Consider the following 17,894-nt stretch of genomic DNA (forward strand, 5'->3'; position numbering starts at 1 on the left):
TATTAGTGCTGTCAGCATCGATCTCATTAAAATTACATTAACGGCATAACCGCATTAACGCGGCAGATCGCCCAGTGCGTGGGGCTGCACGACATCAATGCGTTAGCGCTGTTAGCTCGTTAACGCGTTAACGCGTTAGCACCGTCCAGCCTCACACTGGACGGCACCAAAAATGTCTGGAGGCGGACACTTTCAGCGCTTGTGAACACTTTAAGTTTTGTATGTAATAATTTATACTGAATTTTAAAATTGACCTAATGCTTCTATGTCTATTACTTATTATAGCCTTTAGAAATCAAATGATTCTTTTTAATACACCATATATATAAAATCAGGGTGGGGGGCTGACCTCAAAAAGGAACCATACACAAAACCCAAGATCACGTCTCATTTGTGGCCATTATCTTAGCCACGGAAAACGTGGTAGAAACCAAAGCTTTCTGCGATTGGTCGGCTGACTGAGTTATACTGACCTGATCATTACAGACATGAAAAAAACCATGAACACTCCATCACCATCACAGTGGCTGTGGAGGACTGAGAGGTGGAACGGCTGCAGGTGGGAAGGTGAATGCTCCCTCTAGTGGGGTGTCATCCTGTGCTGTGATTCGAAATCGGTGGTTCAATATGGAGTAAGACACTTAACAGTCTCTTCTTTTTCCCTAGGAGAATTACAAGACAACATAAACTCTCCCAGTGAGAGTAGCACTGTGTTACATTGAATTCAGACACAAGGCTTTAACTTAGCTGCCAATACAGCCCCAAACAGTCTGCAGACAAGTAACGACTGAGCTCCTGTCTGAAACAAAGTGGTCTGAATGCCAGCCCAAACCCACTTATTTCATATACAACACTAGATATTTCTCTTATCATAGGGAGAAATTAAATTTCTCTCACAGAGCTGACTAATAAATTGACGCTGACTGTCTTCGGTGCTCATAAATGTTTGATTGCACATCTGTTATAATGTGTACACAAGATGAAAACTGTTCCGTTGTTGATAATTCAAAAGCAAATAAGTCATTACAGCTACTTCTTCTCGGATTACTGTGCTGCATCTGATTACTTTTCTGCAGTGATTGAGCAAAGCACAAACCGCAGCTGTCATCGGAGGCTCTGTGCCCTGCTGATCTGAACAGTGAAATATTGTACAAATGACCTCAGACGCTTGCTGGTGGAGGGTGATAAACTTTTCTGAGCTAAATATACCAGCACATAGAGAGAGAGGATGGGATAAAATAAAACATATATGCAGAGAAAAATTGGTTTGGAAGCTAAAGAGGGGGGGGGGGGGATTCATGATCATGATGCATGCTTTGTACACATGCATGCATCTAGTATTAATTCAAGAGGCATAAGTATGCAAATAAAGTCATAAAACTTAGCAGCGCTAGCGATGTATGAATCAAACTCAAATAGGCTTTGGAGACACGCGGCCACATCCGTCAATTATTCCCTAAATATGCACACTGATAGTTAAACCCGGTCTGCCTGCAGGACAAACGAAAAACTCTTCTGCTTGGCAACAAAAATGTCAGGTTGGCTTTCGGCTGCAGATCTGAAAACAACGAGCATCAGCATAAGAGTTCAGAAATGTTGATCTGAAATGAGCCAAATGGTAACCAGCGCCTGCTGAGCTTCATCAGCTCACGTGTTAACGTCATTGTAGCAAGAAAAGAGTCGAGTATTTGCACAGTTACTTAGTCTTTGTAAATTTACAAAGCACAGTACAGCACCACATCAGATTCTACATCAATCAAGATGGGATTCAAAACTTTAGCATTAACGGGTGAGGAGTTACTCTTATACGCAGTTCCCCATTTTCAAAGACTTAAAATGAGGATTTAAATCCACAAACATTCGTTTTTTTTTTTTGTTGTAGATTTTTCAGCTTTGACACGACTGTTTGGAAGAGAAACTGTTTGAAACTAAATGTCACAGACAATTCGTTTATTTATTCATAACTAAAGTAATGTGATCATAAGTAGTAAACATCAGCACATTTTGTCTTAATTTAGTGATGCAGATCTGTACCAAGTCTTGTAAATTATATGCTGTATATTTATTAACAAAACTCAGCAGTATGTTTTTATCATTCATATATGCATGCCTCAGGATCTGAAACCTTTGTTTAAGGTTATTGGCAAGTTAATATATGAAAAATAAAATCAAGCTGTCTCTCTAACAAAATATCAAACTAATCTGAATCAAACAAAATTCTTCAGTCTCCAGATAGTAGCAATAGTACCATAAGGCGCATTAAGCGAAACAAAACAGTCAGATAAGTCAAACTTCACTCAAATCATTCTTCTTGCTTCCTCCACTTCTGTAACATTGATTCATTAATGTTGAATTCTCTGGCAGCTGCTCTATTCCCATGTCGTTGCAGTATATTAATGACTAACCTCTTATTGTGGATGGATTTTCTCTGTTGTTCTCCTGACTGAAGTTTGGTCTGTTTACAGCATCCTGCCATGCATTTCTGTCTTCATTTATGTTGGAAGTGATAGCAGAGCTGTATGTTTTAATTTTTCAGAAATCTCTCAGTCAGAACATGCTATGTCATGTTTAGGTGGAAATTAGCTTGCTAACTTCTAACTCTGTTAAATGTAATAAATTCTGTTTTCATGATGGCTGGATGTTAAACTTAATTGTTACACCTGGTAAAGCAGCAACACTGATCATGTTATTAAAGATAAAAGAATGTAGAAAGTTTGTAACTCTCAGTGACGCCGAAGTGTTCGTTTGACTTTGGGACCTGAAGAGAACAGAGTTTAGGACCCAGATTACTCTGCGAGGCTCCTGACTACATTAGCCATAAAGCTCCAACAATCCATCAAGTGGTGCGGCTTCGTAGCTCACCAAAGTCGTACTAAAACGTTTTTTGATAGATTTTTGAGCGCCGTGTAGCACATAAAATGGTTTTGAGGTCAGTAGGCACAACCAGAATTCATACATAAGGTGCACCAGATTATAAGGTGCGCTGCAGATTTTTGAGAAAATTAAAGGATTTTGTTGTTAAATATATGCATATTCTAGTGTTAGCTACCACTTTGACACCTACTCCCCAAGAGGAGTCTGATAATTTAGGTAAAGTTTCAAAAGTATAGTGTTTTCCCATTTTCAGGTACACCGGCTTCATTCCACAGTCCAAAGACATGCTGTTCATGGGGTTAGGTTAATTGGTGTATCCCACCTCTCGCCCCGTGACAGCTGTGATAGCTCCAGGCCCCCCGCAACCCTGATAAGGATAAGTGGAAGAGAAAGGATGGATGGCTACAACATGCAGAGGAACTTACGGTCACTGGTTATGATGGTTCCCTATGATGGCTGCAGTGTGGTTCAAGAGGGTGGCAGTTATGTGCTTCCAATGCGGTGGCAGGGTATTCCAATCTCCCTTTGGTGTTCCAAACCTGCAGCACCAGCTTATGACGACTGCCTCTCAAACCCCTCAGGACCCCGCATCAAACTCCCAGATGCCCTACACTAGCAAAAATCCAGACCAATTGTATGCCCATGTTCCTCAACCCTTTTTCTTTCCACTTCATCTAGAACCAAGATTGTGATGTCCAAAACGCTAAAACTGAAGCTCTAACAGAGGCTGCAGTGGCTGTAGCTTTTACTTGTAGTCTATATTTAAATCGTACAAAACACCCAAGTTCCCACTCCTCCACACTCAACCGGGTTGATTGGGAATATTCCGCCACCTGGTGTTGCTGGCATGAGGTTTATGTTTTGCACATAGACCAGAGGAGGTAGTTCTGTGCCATTACGAAACCCAAACATAAATCATAAAGCACACTTTGAATGTTATTCAGCAGCTTGCTGCGCTGCTGCTCGTCCTCAGCTTCCCTCTGCTGAGTGGACTTGAACTCCTTCTTGATTTAACCTTTCCCACTGCGGCTCTTCTAGTCGTTGGCCAGACTACAGCCTTCACTGATGCCTAAAACAGCACTAGCAGAAATGGGATTTGAGCAGAGCGAAGACAATAGCTTGTGACATTACATGGAAAAACTTCCAAGGCTAATGTCTCCTCTCCTCCTCCACCGTTTTCTCTCTCACACATCTTTGATTCTCTATTTCTGTCTCTCTCTGTCAGAGTGAACAACAAACCAGCTGTTTCTCTTCTCTTCCGTCCCTAAACATCGCTCCTTGTTCTCCGAGCACGGCACAGGTAGAGACATACAGTTCTTCTTGCTTCATCATCAAAGCTAATACAGTGACAGTAGCCAACAATTCACCTATTAACAATTCAAACAATAGCAAAAACAAGCCTCTCTGCAGCGCTTGACATTGTTTGCAACATTCGTATTTTGCTGTATTTTTCTGTTTGAGCATGTCTGACCTAAAAATGCACAGCCAGGACTTGTTGGATTCCAGTTTATTCAAAGAGGAAATGTCTTGGGAACCAATTTGCCGGCTCTGCAGGACGGCATTGTTTAAACTTCTTCTGTAATGAAACAAAAATATTTTTAGACAGACTTTTATAGACCGTCCTATCTTGTATTTTGGTGGTGTTACAAATATTGTGTGAGCTGCGCCCAACTACCCGACAACATTAGCTATAATTCGGGCACATGTAGGGATTTTTACTTTGTTATTCTGGCTGGGGAGCATTTCCATACAAAGAGAGTGACAACTTTCTGAGCCAAGACTGTTCGGCTGAAGGCTGAGCGAACTCCACACAGAGATAGACTCGTGGTAATCAAAGGAAAGGCAGCGGGAAGAAAACAGCTGCCACTGAAAATAAGAAAAACTGCTACAAAAGGTGCAGTATGGAAGAAGCTGCACTGAGAGGTTAGTTTGCATGGCAGTAATGAGTCAGTCTTTTTTCCTCTGCCACGACTGCCCTTTCCACTGTTCATGAACTGCACAGAACAGCAAACACGTGAAGGGTGTCCACAACTAGTATCAAGATCTTGCCGTTTTTCACAGATGATGTGATCATTCTGGCTTCAAAAACCAATGACCTGCTCCTGCTGGGGACATTTGCAGAGAAGGGTCGGTCTGTAAAAGTACAGACTGCTGGAAGCAGTCAAGTATCTTTGGGCACCTTCTGCTCTCTGTGACTTTGCTCTCCACTTGGGGTTTCTGGGCTTGTGTGGGATCCTGTGACCTCTCGGTGTTTTGGTGTTTGGGCTCTGGTGATTCGAGTGACCTTGATAGGAGTGGGGGTGTCTTCATGGCATGAACCACCACACTGCCTGTTGTTGTATCTGCCTCCTCAGTCCTTGCTTAATTATTTGGTTTTTAGATTTAATTATGGTGCATTTTGCCCACTTTGAAGGTAGATGGTTGCTGAGGTTGTTGGAGGTGGGATGTTGGATGTTGCACATGTTCACAAGGGGAAAAGGGCCCATTCACCTACAGGACTGGGACATCTGTCACTACTTTCCTGAAGCCCAAACTATGTCTGGGTCCTTTTCTCAATGAGGGAAGACAAATTTGTCTTTTGTGGTAAAGAGAGAATGAAGCATGAAGGCAAATGGTCAATCTACATTTCTACTTTCACCTACAACCAGGAGCTGTGAGTAATGACCAAGACCAGAGGTACAAGGTGCAGAAATGAGCTTCCTCTGAAGGCTGTATGAGATCAACCCTAGAGATAAAGTGAGGAGCTCATAGTTCAGGATGAACTCTCTGCCTGGGGAGTAGTGGTACTAACACCACCCGGTCGGGTCCTGAGGTGGACCACCACCTTACCAGGATGAACTACTCCAAGGTGAAGGGTTTCAGGCTTGTCCTGCCAGGAGGCCCAACAGACTGGAGAGATTATGTACCTCCAATATAGTCTGAGGCAGATCATGAAACAGTCACCACCTCTTACCTGCCTTTTGCTACTAATACCAGAGACTTAAGTTCAAGTCATACACTTCACTGATTTTTACACTTGATTTGTATCATTTTTCATATGGTAATAATTTAAGACGTTATTCATTATCTTTTAAAATCATTACGATAATATTTGTGCATAAAATGAATCACTAAAAGTGGCTAAAATAGTTTGCTAAAAGTCTGGGTAAGTGTCACTTGCATAAGTGGCAGAAAATGGATGGATATACAGAGGAAAACCTGACCCTTGTCACTACTTAACTGTCTGGACATACTGACAGACGGAGTCATAGTAAAATAGCGTGGGCAGTGATTTGGAAACAAAACAAGGTGAGAGCCAAGAGAAAAGTGTCAGCTGTCACCTTTTGTCTGTAACGACCTCCTCAGACCTTCACCACAGATGTCCAGCAGCAGCACAGCAGGGACGTTATAATGCTGTACCTCCTGCAGCAGCAAACCTGATGACAGCCAACAAATGACACAGCTGAAAAGGAAGGACAAAGATGACAGTGAAACTTCACATTTCAATTTGAAAGAAATCATCAGAGAACCAAATGTCAGCGTACATGGAGCATGTCAAAGTGCAGCATATTACGCTACACTGAATAGAGCGTCTCGGCTTGATGGCTGTGGATGTTTTGAGCCTTTCTTCCATTTTATGGCTGTGTTATTCTCATCGTACTTCTATTATCCTCGATATTCAGGTGGCAGAGGTGAACTGGCGGTGCACCAAAGGCCCTGCCTCACGCTGCATGAGGGCTCCAGCGTTTGAAGTTTTATTTATTTATTTGCACATTAATTCGTATCCTGCTTGGTTGTGTTTTTAACTGAGCAGCCGGGGCTTTGGTGTCCTAGCAGAACGAGAAGAGAAGAGTCAGAAGGTCAGAGAGCTGTCACGGTCCCGTGCAACTTTCTGAATGTGGATTTGATTTTTTCTTGGTTTCCGTAGACAAAAACGTCCCCACCACCAACACCACGTATGCCTATTTATTCACGCACAGTACATGCACATACAGGGAAGTTATTTAAGATTTAAAAGGCCAAAAAGTCCAGCTTGCTGCTGTCATACCAGAGAACAAGTTTCAGGTACTATGCAAAAAAATCCTTTTTTTCTTCACTGGTTCAATTTAAGGAATAAGGAATCCTGAAATAAAGGCAGAAAGACAAAGCAATATGAACACCTAGCTTACCAAATTAGAAGGACTTTGTCACCAGCAGCCTAATATGTGCGTAAACCTACTCTTAGGCTGTTTGATATTCTTACACTTGAACCCAACTACAGTACAAATGCATCGGGTAATTTTCCCAGGGGTCTGAGAATGGCTTCAGGAAATATTTCTTTGGTGTAAATCAAAGTGTGGCCCAATTTGTGCTTTGAGCTTCTTCAGATGATTTTATTTTTTCCCCCTTCCCAATTCTTTCTCTGCTTTTCTTTGTTTTTCTTCTTATCTTCTGACATTCCTTCTAATTATCTTGCGCCTGTGTCTCTTACATAAAGCACCTTGAATAACCCTGCGTATTAAACGTGCAGTATAAATAAAGCTGGCCTGCCTGTTCTTGTTGGGAAACCTGGAGACGGCAGTCACTGCACCTAAAAGAGCAACAGAGGAAATATGAGGACTTGGACTGTGGCTGATGCATCTTGAAAGGTGTAACCATCGTCTAATAAGCTCAGCAGGGCTCAGAATAGCTCCCTGATCAGACTGAGGTGGTGTGAGCAGGTAAATAAAACTGAACCAAACACATGATGCTTTAGAGAGCAGGGGTGGAGAGCATTTTTCCCCAGAGATAAAATACTGACTTAAATAAAGTGCATGTAGCGATAAAAAAAGGAAAAAAAACCATTAAATCCATGAATGTAAGAGACATGACAGATCTGTGTTCCAAAACCCTCAAACTTTCTGTTTGAATATGTTGATTTTTCTCTGTAATACACTTAAATTGTGTTATTTTAAAATCCACGCCTGCATCATTGGATGGAGAAAATATTAATAATTACACATACAAATTCTGGTCATTGTTTTTCAGTCATCCAAACCACAGCAGCTACTGAATATGTATTCTTGACCCTTTTGTGCTACCATGAAACCAGATGCCAGAAACCTGGGGGTATAGTTTGATGCAGCCTTAACCTTTTACATCAAAGGTCAGAAAAATGTGCCGTCATTTTCCAAATTTCATCAACAAAATTAAACCAGCGCTTCCAAAATCTGAGCTTGGAATAGACATCAATCCTCTTCTTTTCTATCGCTCTTCTTCAGCTGGTTCAAAAAGCAACAGTTCAGCTTCTTACTGGTTTTCCAGATCCCATCACATCACCCAATCGAGGCTTTTCTCCATTAGCTCTCTGCACAATTTAAAAGCTGAATTCAAGACTTTGATTTTGTGGTTCGTGTGTCGCCGCACGAGGATCAATGAGGCTGCAGAGCGGAGCGAGGGCCACCGTCACAACTTGCAACGCAGTGAAATTTGACTCCATCCACTCAGTGAGCAAACAGCTGATACTTTCTGTTATTTATTGACGCAAAGCATTTACAATATGATTTATTAATGTGTGTAATAAAGCTTTTACTGTTGTTTGGAGGAGTGTGTGTGTCAAGTTTCCGTTGAGGCCATCGAGTGCCGGCTTGAGATTTTGCCCACGTGTGACTTAGAGTGTGGCTGATGCATTTTGAAAGGTGTAACTAATGTTTAAAAAAGCTCGGCGAGGCCCCAAATGGCTCCCTAAACAGACTGATGAGGTGGCGTGAGCAGGTAGATAAAACTGAACCAACAACACGATAGTTTAGACCAATGGGGAAAAAGCAAAGACCTGAAGAAAAGTGAGATTTTGTTGGCTGGTTTTTGTTTGTGGAGAATAAATCTGCCAGGAGACTTTAAGTGAAACCATACCACTGCAGTAATGCTGTTTCTGCAGGGTTTTAGTAAAGCTCTGTGTTGTCACCATGACCCAGTCAGCAGTTTTGAATCAGATATTGTTCAAAGGTCTCTGTTTTTTAACTGCACAAGGTTTAATAATACCTTATTACTAATTTAACTGGTCTGAGAGCATTTTGTGATGCAGTGCATGCTGCTCACTGCTCTTTGAGTCACTATGAACCTGAGCAGGTAAGAGGTTAATCTGGCCCCTTAGAGAGAAAAGCGTTTTAAGGTGATTTATAGCTTGAATGGCAAATCATTCATGTTGGAAGGAAATGTGATTACCAGCAAGAAAAAACTGCACTCGACAAAAGTCGCTGAGCCTGACGTAACCAACACCACGGTTCAAAAGTTTAGTTGGGCATAATTTTTTTTTAAATGAAAAGCATATTTTTTTGGCTTCATTAAATAAGGACAGTAAAGACTGATAAAGACAGACTCGAAACCGGAAGTGGAAACACCCAGGAAACACAGCTGACACTAATGAATCTGAACGCCACAGGGGAAGCGAAACTAAACACACTGAACATCGAACACAAGACTTTCAAAATAAAACAGGATGACACATAGGCTTAACAGAAGGGTGGGGGAAAGGCAGACGAGAGGGAGAGAGGAGATGAGAGAGTGAGAGAGACATGACGGTCTGGGGAAATGTAAATAAACATAATATAAACTCTCTTTGTATAAACAAAGAGAAAGTAAGGAAGAATGTAGTGAGTATACTTTGAGATGGAAGATTTGTATACGATGACACTTGAACGCACTATAACAGGTTCTGTAGCAATGAGGGGAGCTACACAATTGATTGATCATTTCCTGTAAGCGACCACACTAATAGTTCACTGGTATCTGTTGAAATATAAATATGTATTCAATGCAGATTTAAATGAAGTTTTCTTAACACTTTGTGGAGAAATCTCAGGTATGTCATAAAACTAGCTTCCCACCAGAGTTAAATAACTTCTGTTTTCACTATTCAGTTGTTCATCGGCCATGATCTTGAAGACCTCTTAATATTTTTAATTTAGCAAATATTGGCTTCAACTATCTGAGGAATGTGATATGGGACTAGTATGCACAGGAGATCAGTTAAATAAATGACCATCATATTAACAGCCTAGTCTAACAAGTGGGTGGATTCACTCCTGCCTGTCCGTGAAAACAGCTCCAAGATAAGGTCTCAGTGTGACTAACAGATCTTACCACGGTGGTCCTTGAGTACATGTGATGTGAATGATATTTCAATTACAGTAGAAGCTTATCTACCCCTCTTCAAATGCATCTCATAATAGTCTATTATCCATGGCTTTTCATGCTTGATTATTAAATAGGATTTCAAGGCTCTGCAGGAGTTTGCCAGCAGCAACAAACGAGGCAGAGAATTGAGAATTGATTTTTTATTGGGCAAAGAAAACACCCTCCCTCCTGAAGCCCGCCGAGCTACACTGCACTCGCACATATACGTGACAGCTTCATCTGAGGCTGTCATATTTCATTGGGGTTGTTTTTCCATAAGAAACAAAGAAAACGGTGGCGTGCATTTGACTTATTTGGGATGCAGCAGTGGATGCTGGTCTCTTTGGGGAGAAGCGTTAACAGTTGCGTTGAGAGCAGAGAGCATAGCTGGTGAGTTACATTTCCCTTCGCCCCTGAGCTTTTATTATACCCTTTATGACACACAGTACACTCCAGCACCCACACAAGCATATGTACGTTTGCTCGCACACCCACACAAACAATCAGACAGAGATGCAGACATGATCTATACACGCACACACTCACCAGCAGAGACCTTTCCACGTAATGATTCAGCTCACTTACCTGCTGTTTGTGGCCTTGAGCACCGAATCATAAATGCTGCAGAGTTTTAATGTGTTCTTTTCTTTCAAGAACTCAACTGCCATGAATAAGTGGAAATGTGCAAATTCAGGTCAATGTGATGCTTCTTAAATTGTATTGTGTCCGTCACAAACAGCAACCTCCAGGGCTGAATAACAAAGCCATGGTGGCACTAATAGCTGTAGTTCCTGTAGCATCCACATGAGGCTTATTCCAAAAAGTTCCTTTAAACTGTTAAAATGTCCAGCTCTGCAGAAGAAATAAACGTGTTTACAGCCTGCACAAAAATGTGTTTTGCCTCCATGTATAGTTTCCCCCTTTAACTCTGCAGGGGGTGAACTTCCCTTTAAGACTCATGCATCTGGATACCGCCAAGGCTTCGAATTAGAACCATGCCCACTTTGATTGACAGGCGCCTGTAGCTGCTAGCAGTGGCTTCACCTCAGCTAATTGAAGTCAATGAACTAGACCTCTCTACAGTCTCTGTGCTGTCGATGCCTTCTGGGGCATTTGGAGCTTTGTAGTCAACCACTTTCAATAAATCTGTGCCCCAGCTTTGCTTTCTAGAATTTTATTAGTCTGCCACTCTAACTAGCAGTTATCTGTGTCTCTGTGTTACCAATGTGCAGTGTAAGAAAATAGTTTAGTATCCAAACTTGCTAGCTGAAAACTAGAAGCACAAATTGGTCTCGGTAGCCTTAATACTAACACTGAGGCTCCAAAACGTTGTCAAAGGAGCTTGCAAAGAAAAGCGTCTGGACTTCTCTAAGTTACTTGAAGACGTTTCACCTCTCATCCGAGAAGCTTCTTCAGTTCTAAGGTCAAATGGTGGGGAGTCCCAGATATAAACCTAGTGGGAGTTTCCCCCCACAGAGGGACAAAAGGACCCCCTGATGACTGATGGGGACCCATTGGGACCCACACCCAGTTTCACACCTTGGCTCATGTGATTAGAGGATCATCAGGGGGTCTTTTTGTCCCTCTGTGGGGGGAAACTCCCACTAGGTTTATATCTGGGACTCCCCACCATTTGACCTTAGAACTGAAGAAGCTTCTCGGATGAGAGGTGAAACGTCTTCAAGCAACTTAGAGAAGTCCAGACGCTTTTCTTTGCAAGCTCCTTTGACTACGATGACCTGGATGACTGAGAACCTTCACAGACATGCTCCAAAACGTTGTGTCCAGAAAACAACAGCTGATGCTATAAGCATGGTTAATCATCAAAGCAACTGTCAGATAAAAAAATAACAATTAGTGAATAACCCTGGCCAGGTTTTAGACTTTAGTGTAAGTAGGCTACAACTCTGACTGCTAAATATAACTGCAAGTGTTTTTGTTTTATTTGCATTTATTTGATCTGCACACAAGATTTATGTTACTCAGCTCTTTACCTTCAAGTTAAGAAAATAGTTGAGATGGTTAAATGTTGATAATAATCATATATTTTGAGAAATTATTTATCAAATCCATTGTGGACTGTATTATCAAGCATTTCACCTCTAAGCACGTCATAATGCAACTGTAGGGGTGAGACGAATTTTTCTTTTAGTACTTTCTCTCTCTTAGGCTGAGGAGGAAGGTAAAAGGTGTGTATTTGCTTTTGGATTTCCATGGTGAGTGAAAGTGATAAGTTAGTTTTATTTGCTTTATATAACGTTTTCTTTGGTTTTTCGGCTGTGCTCACTCTGATGTTTTCTACCAAATAAACTACAGCAAACCTTGCTGTAACCTTGTTGGGAGGAGGCCATAATCTAATTTGGGTCTTGTTCAGGATCTGAACTCGGGACCTCTTGCATTTGTTATGGCTACAGATGCATCACGTCACTATATTCAGTTGGGAACCTCACAAATAAAAATGACTAATTAACTGTTACTGAGGTCTTTGTATGACCACCCAATCTAGAATAAGCCAGAACGGTTTTTCTGCTTTAAGGTTTGCAACTAGATAGATAGATAGATAGATAGATAGATAGATAGATAGATAGATAGATAGATAGATAGATAGATAGCAAGCACACATTGGAAAGCTTTCAGAACACCTTGTTCAAGAAGAGAAATGTTCATAAAAACAATCTCAGTGCTGTTTATTTGCCTCTTAAACCACATGAAAAATAAAGAACATCTGAGAGGAGATAGGGAGTGTAATTTGAAAGGAGTGATTGGTTTATCATGGGCGAATAGTACACAGATAAACAAGACAAACAGCAAAGCAACAAACACATCCATGCAGACAGGCTGTGGGATTTGCAGCCTGCAGAAGTTCTGTAATCAGTATTCAGGTAAAATATTTAAGTTGACAACTATTGCATCATTTCTCTCCCACAGGCAGCCTCGGGCACACATGCATCAGTCTTGGGTAGCACAGTGTTTTGAAAAAGGTTTGACTACATCATAAACTGAGGTCTCACAACTGTAAATCACCAATGAGCAAAATAAATTGTCTTTTTATTGTCTTCTGATGAGATGTTTGCGGGTTTAGATGGTTGGGATTATTTTCTTTCGGTCCTGTCGTGAATGTTAAAATATTAAACGTAAACATATTGTGGCAGATGCTACTGAAGAGGCTGCCAACAAATCTCCCTCTCACTGTTAATCGCTTTGGCTCGGGTTTGCTGCTGACATACTAAAAATGTCTCTAATCAGAAGAAACTTTTGAGTCCAAAGATTTTTTTTTCCAGTTTTAAAAACACGCAAACAGTGATCTTGGTTAACGTGTTGGCATTGTGTATCAGGGCTTAATGAAAATCCTCTGTGGAACCTCGGGAGAGGTTTTGTTGGACAGAAAAGAAGAAATCCTACCCACAGCTTCATTGAGCCTAAATTCTTCACTTCACCTGTGCTTTGTGAAACAGATATCCATAAAACCCCTGATTTTTTTTTTTAAAGCCACGACAAATTTATCACTGCTTAAAATTCAAGGTGTATACGTTTTTCATGTGAGTGAGAACAAGCGTCCTCCCAGGGGCACAAATGGATTAGAAATGATCTCCCTGTACATCAGTTCAGGCACGGACTCCATGTTGATATGGTGATATCTTGACTGATTTAATCTTTCTTTGCCCAGTGAACAATGGCCAGCATAGAGAGTGCATGTTTTATGTGTATGCGATGGCTGGAGGATGAGGATGGGGGGCGTTGACAGTGTTGCGGTGCAGGTAATTGTCTGCGAAGCATGTGTGCAGGCCCGTGGCTAAACAGGGTCTATAAAGCAGCCTCCTGGCGATTGTCGTGCATCACTATTGTTGTTCCATTTCTCATTCCCTGTTTCAACAATGAAATCTTCCCTCAGCATTTTACCACCGCCGTTAGAGGAGCCAGCGTATCTTCCATTCATCCAGCCGACTGTCCCCCAAATGCAAAAAAACCCTTTTAGCTCCATTCTGTTTGGCTCCTTCAGGAAAATTAATAACTGAAAACCCACTGTTCTCAGAGCGAGCCAGACCGATTTAATGTTTCACCTCAGAATGCCTCGCTATGTCTCTCTTACCCCACACGCCCGCCTTCCTCAGCCCTCCTGAGGCCTGGACCTGATGTTTGTACAATGCAGAGGGCTTGAACTGCGAGCCCTAGTAAATGCTCCACCAGAGGAGATCAATTTTTCATGAATGAGTCCCTGGTGCTTTGAGAGGCAGCCCGGGTGGTCGGCCTTCAGCAGCCGATTAACAAAAGAAACAACGATGTCCCGCAAGACAACACGATGTGAATCCACCAGGATCTTGTATCTGATTTTTATTTCATTTTAAACAAGTTCAGCAACCCTCGCTCTGCCCCTGTGCTCGCTAACAACCCTGAACCAGATAAGAGACACAGTAAGCTTTTATTTATCTTCTTTAAAAAGTAATCAAAAGAACAAACCGGCTCTATCCATTAAATACTGTCATTGAATACCGTCCGATTCAATGACACATCTCTCCCCAGCACTGAGTCTGATTCAGCCCACGGGATAGTTTTGGAAAATCTCAAAGCTTGATGAAAATGAAAATTTCAGACTATTTGTCAGTTTTATGGCCTTCTTAATTTCACACAAAGATCACCCATGGCCTGACGCAACGCATCAAAGTAAAAGAAAAACCATTAAAGAAAGAATCTGAAAGAAAGAATTTTATTTTGAATCTATTAAAATAAAACTGAAAAGTTCCTTGTTTTTGACTCTTCACTGTACAATTTTCACTTTTTTAAAAAGCACATTTTCTGTGTATTACCAGGAAACATGTATTTATTTAATGAGCTGTCAGTACTTTTTCAGTAATTATGCCTTTATTTTCCAAAGTGTGAGTCATACTACTAATAGAGCTTTTCTTTATAATGTAGAAGAACTGAGATGAATTGTTGAAATAGCACTTATTTTTCTAATAACTCAGGATGTTTTCTAACTGGATGGCTTGTGAAATTTGTATTTAAACTTCTCTAAGAAGAAAGGAAGGACATACGTTCAAAATGGGCTGTATGTGACCCACGTACTTGAGTGGAGTTTGAGACCTTTGTCTGAGCAGTACAAGGACTTCTGTCTAGCTGTGGTGCTGGCTGTTTTGGCTCTCCACACAGCCAGAAGGACAGCCCAGCTGGTTGTAGATTGTGCAGCTGTGCAGCGATAGTGTAGATAGTATCATGTCTTTTCTTCATATCAAATAATGTTTCATAATCAATTCCAGACAAAGTATTTTTTACCTGAGGGTGAGCCTGGCATTCAGCTGTTTTCTACCCCTTGTCACATGGAAGGGGAGATGCCTGGACCCCCCTCTTGCTGAGTGAGGTGTTACCAGGACATTTGAGAGATGTGAACACTTTAGGGTGCTCCAGGGTCTTCCTCCAGTTCTGGACATGCTAAAAACACCTCAACTAGGAGGCGGTCAGGAGGCATTCCATTCAGATGACAGAACCACTTCACCTGGCTCCTTCCGATTGGACGGCTGTCAGAGGTGGAAACCCTGGTGATTTAATTCCAAACTCCCAAAACTGGCCACAGATAAATCGAAACGATACTTTTTTCATATCATTGCAAACTAGCAGACAGTGCTATGGTCCAAACATAAAACCTCGCCTTCACTATCTTTACGCTGGTTACCATGTTTAGGATAACCTAAATAGAAGTGGACCTCGCTTATTTTGCAGCATCATGTGTCGCCCCCTGGTGGCAGTTGAAAAGAATGCAGGTTTAAGTTACTTCCATGCTAGCTTCACTTTTCATACCCAAAAAGCCACTTCCATCTTTCATGTCTGTGGGTGGTCCCAACCAACATGGTGCCCATTTTTCACGAGTTAACCCCTGATACTTTAACCTGTAACCAGAAGCAGCCAGCCGTGCTGATGTTTTTTTGTGCAACAGAAATAACTAAGAACATTATTTTATATTCTGACTTCTAAATGTTAATTTAACACTGAATCACATGGCACATCTACTCCGCTGGATCGCACTTGTGGCCACACCCTGGTCAGTGATGTCACAGCAGGTGTTTGGGCTTTAGCGGCTGATTGCATGCTGCCATTACTGATTGAAATTTCAGGTCCAAGGGTGCGTCTGAAATCACTGCACTGCACAGCGCTCTACACTCCACTCTGTCATTTTAAAGCGTCTGAAGTCTGAGTGTGTAAATTTAGCATTGGAACGAAAAAAGTAGCGCTCACAGCATGTGCACCTCATTTACTGAACGCAGCTGAGTGTCCATTATGGAGGGAGGTGTTAGAATAAGGTGGTGATTTTAAACACAGTCATAGACTATATGGACGTGTCCTCATTTCACATTTTTAGACGCCTCTTTCGATTTTTCCATCCATTTTATGCATGTTGTTGATGCCTGGCTACAGCAATATTGGCTGTGTGTGTGTGTGTGTGTGTGTGTGTGTGTGTGTGTGTGTGTGTGTGTGTGTGTGTGTACTACTTGGTTAGGACACAGCACTGAAAAATATATGGTTAGGTCTTTGCCACTTTAGTTGCAGGCAACCAGACTTCTTTTTTAACGTTCTTCAAACTCTCATCTGAAAGATCTCATCGGTTCTAACAGCTGATGGAGGGTCCCAAGTATTTAACTTCTAGAGGCCACCTTGCGACCTTAAGCATGGTCCTGAAAGTAAGCAGATTCCTCTGATGCACATTTTGCACATTTTAACCAGCAGATCATACCAGCCTTTTAAAAATAAGTTTGTAGATGACAGACATATCGTACGCAGACGATATGTAAACAACATCCAGAGCTTCTGACATCACTCTGAAGACTAATGGCTGGACATTCCGGGTTTGTGAGAGTTGCATAACTGTAAGGGTGGACTGCATCGCATCCAACTGGAGCAAAAGAAAAAAGCCAAGTTCTGAAAACACAAAAGGTCCCAAACCAAGCAAACCAGCAGGCACAATTGTTGTTACAACAGATGATGTTAAAAATATTGTCAGTGCAATCAGAGCCCCCAAATTGGCCACCAACACATTAAGTTTAGCACCAGAAAAAAAATAACAGGAATCAAGCAGGAATATCCAGGCTGTTCAGAAGGACCAGAAGTGATGTGTCTTTCTTCCACCACAGTACAACAGTCGCAAAGAGCAGGCAGGAGATGCTTAATCTGCCAAAACACAACCTCATTCATAACATTCCCACTCACTGGAACTCCACATACGATATGCATAGCTGATAAGCTGCTGTTTACTCAGCATTAATTGAAAAGGCCCCCAGGATGAATAAGGACAACCACTTGGTCTGATTAGATTGTGTGAATGGCAGAGGAGGTAACTGAAGCCCTTAAATAATACTCCAACACTGAAATGTGGTGAAACCTCACCACCTCAGTTTCCATGATCCTGCCTCTCAACACCAAGGAAAAAAATATAGAAAACTGCCTAATTGTGAAGGAAGTAAAAACTGCCATTGTCAGATATGCTGACCCTGCAGGAGTGCCTTCATAAAAGCACAGCTCTAAATCGCAGGTTCAAGGCATTTCCAGTGTGGATAATGCCAACTATGAAGAGCTCTACAACAGGCTTACCACAGATAACTGTACACCAGTGTTCCCTCTAAGCTGCACGCGTGCGCAATTGCGCACTGCTGGCACGGTCTCTGCGCACAGAAAATCTGTGTTGCGCACAAAAAAAAATCTAACCTGAATTGAAATTAAAATACATACTTTAACAATTCTGTTTTGCAGTGTTAGTCAGCAAGTGACTGGCTGCTCCAGTATGGGATTAGAACAATGCCACCTTATCCCAAAGTCCAGCCAATGATGCGATTCACATTCTTATATGCGCAGCTAATCAGCGTCGTTGACAGGCTATGACAGCGTCCTTATGTGCCGACACCGGTGTTTTAGCGAGCAAA

The sequence above is a fragment of the Pundamilia nyererei genome, unplaced genomic scaffold (assembly GCF_000239375.1).
Source record: "Pundamilia nyererei isolate P.nyererei 1_Seehausen unplaced genomic scaffold, PunNye1.0 scaffold00171, whole genome shotgun sequence".
Lineage (NCBI taxonomy): Eukaryota > Metazoa > Chordata > Actinopteri > Cichliformes > Cichlidae > Pundamilia > Pundamilia nyererei.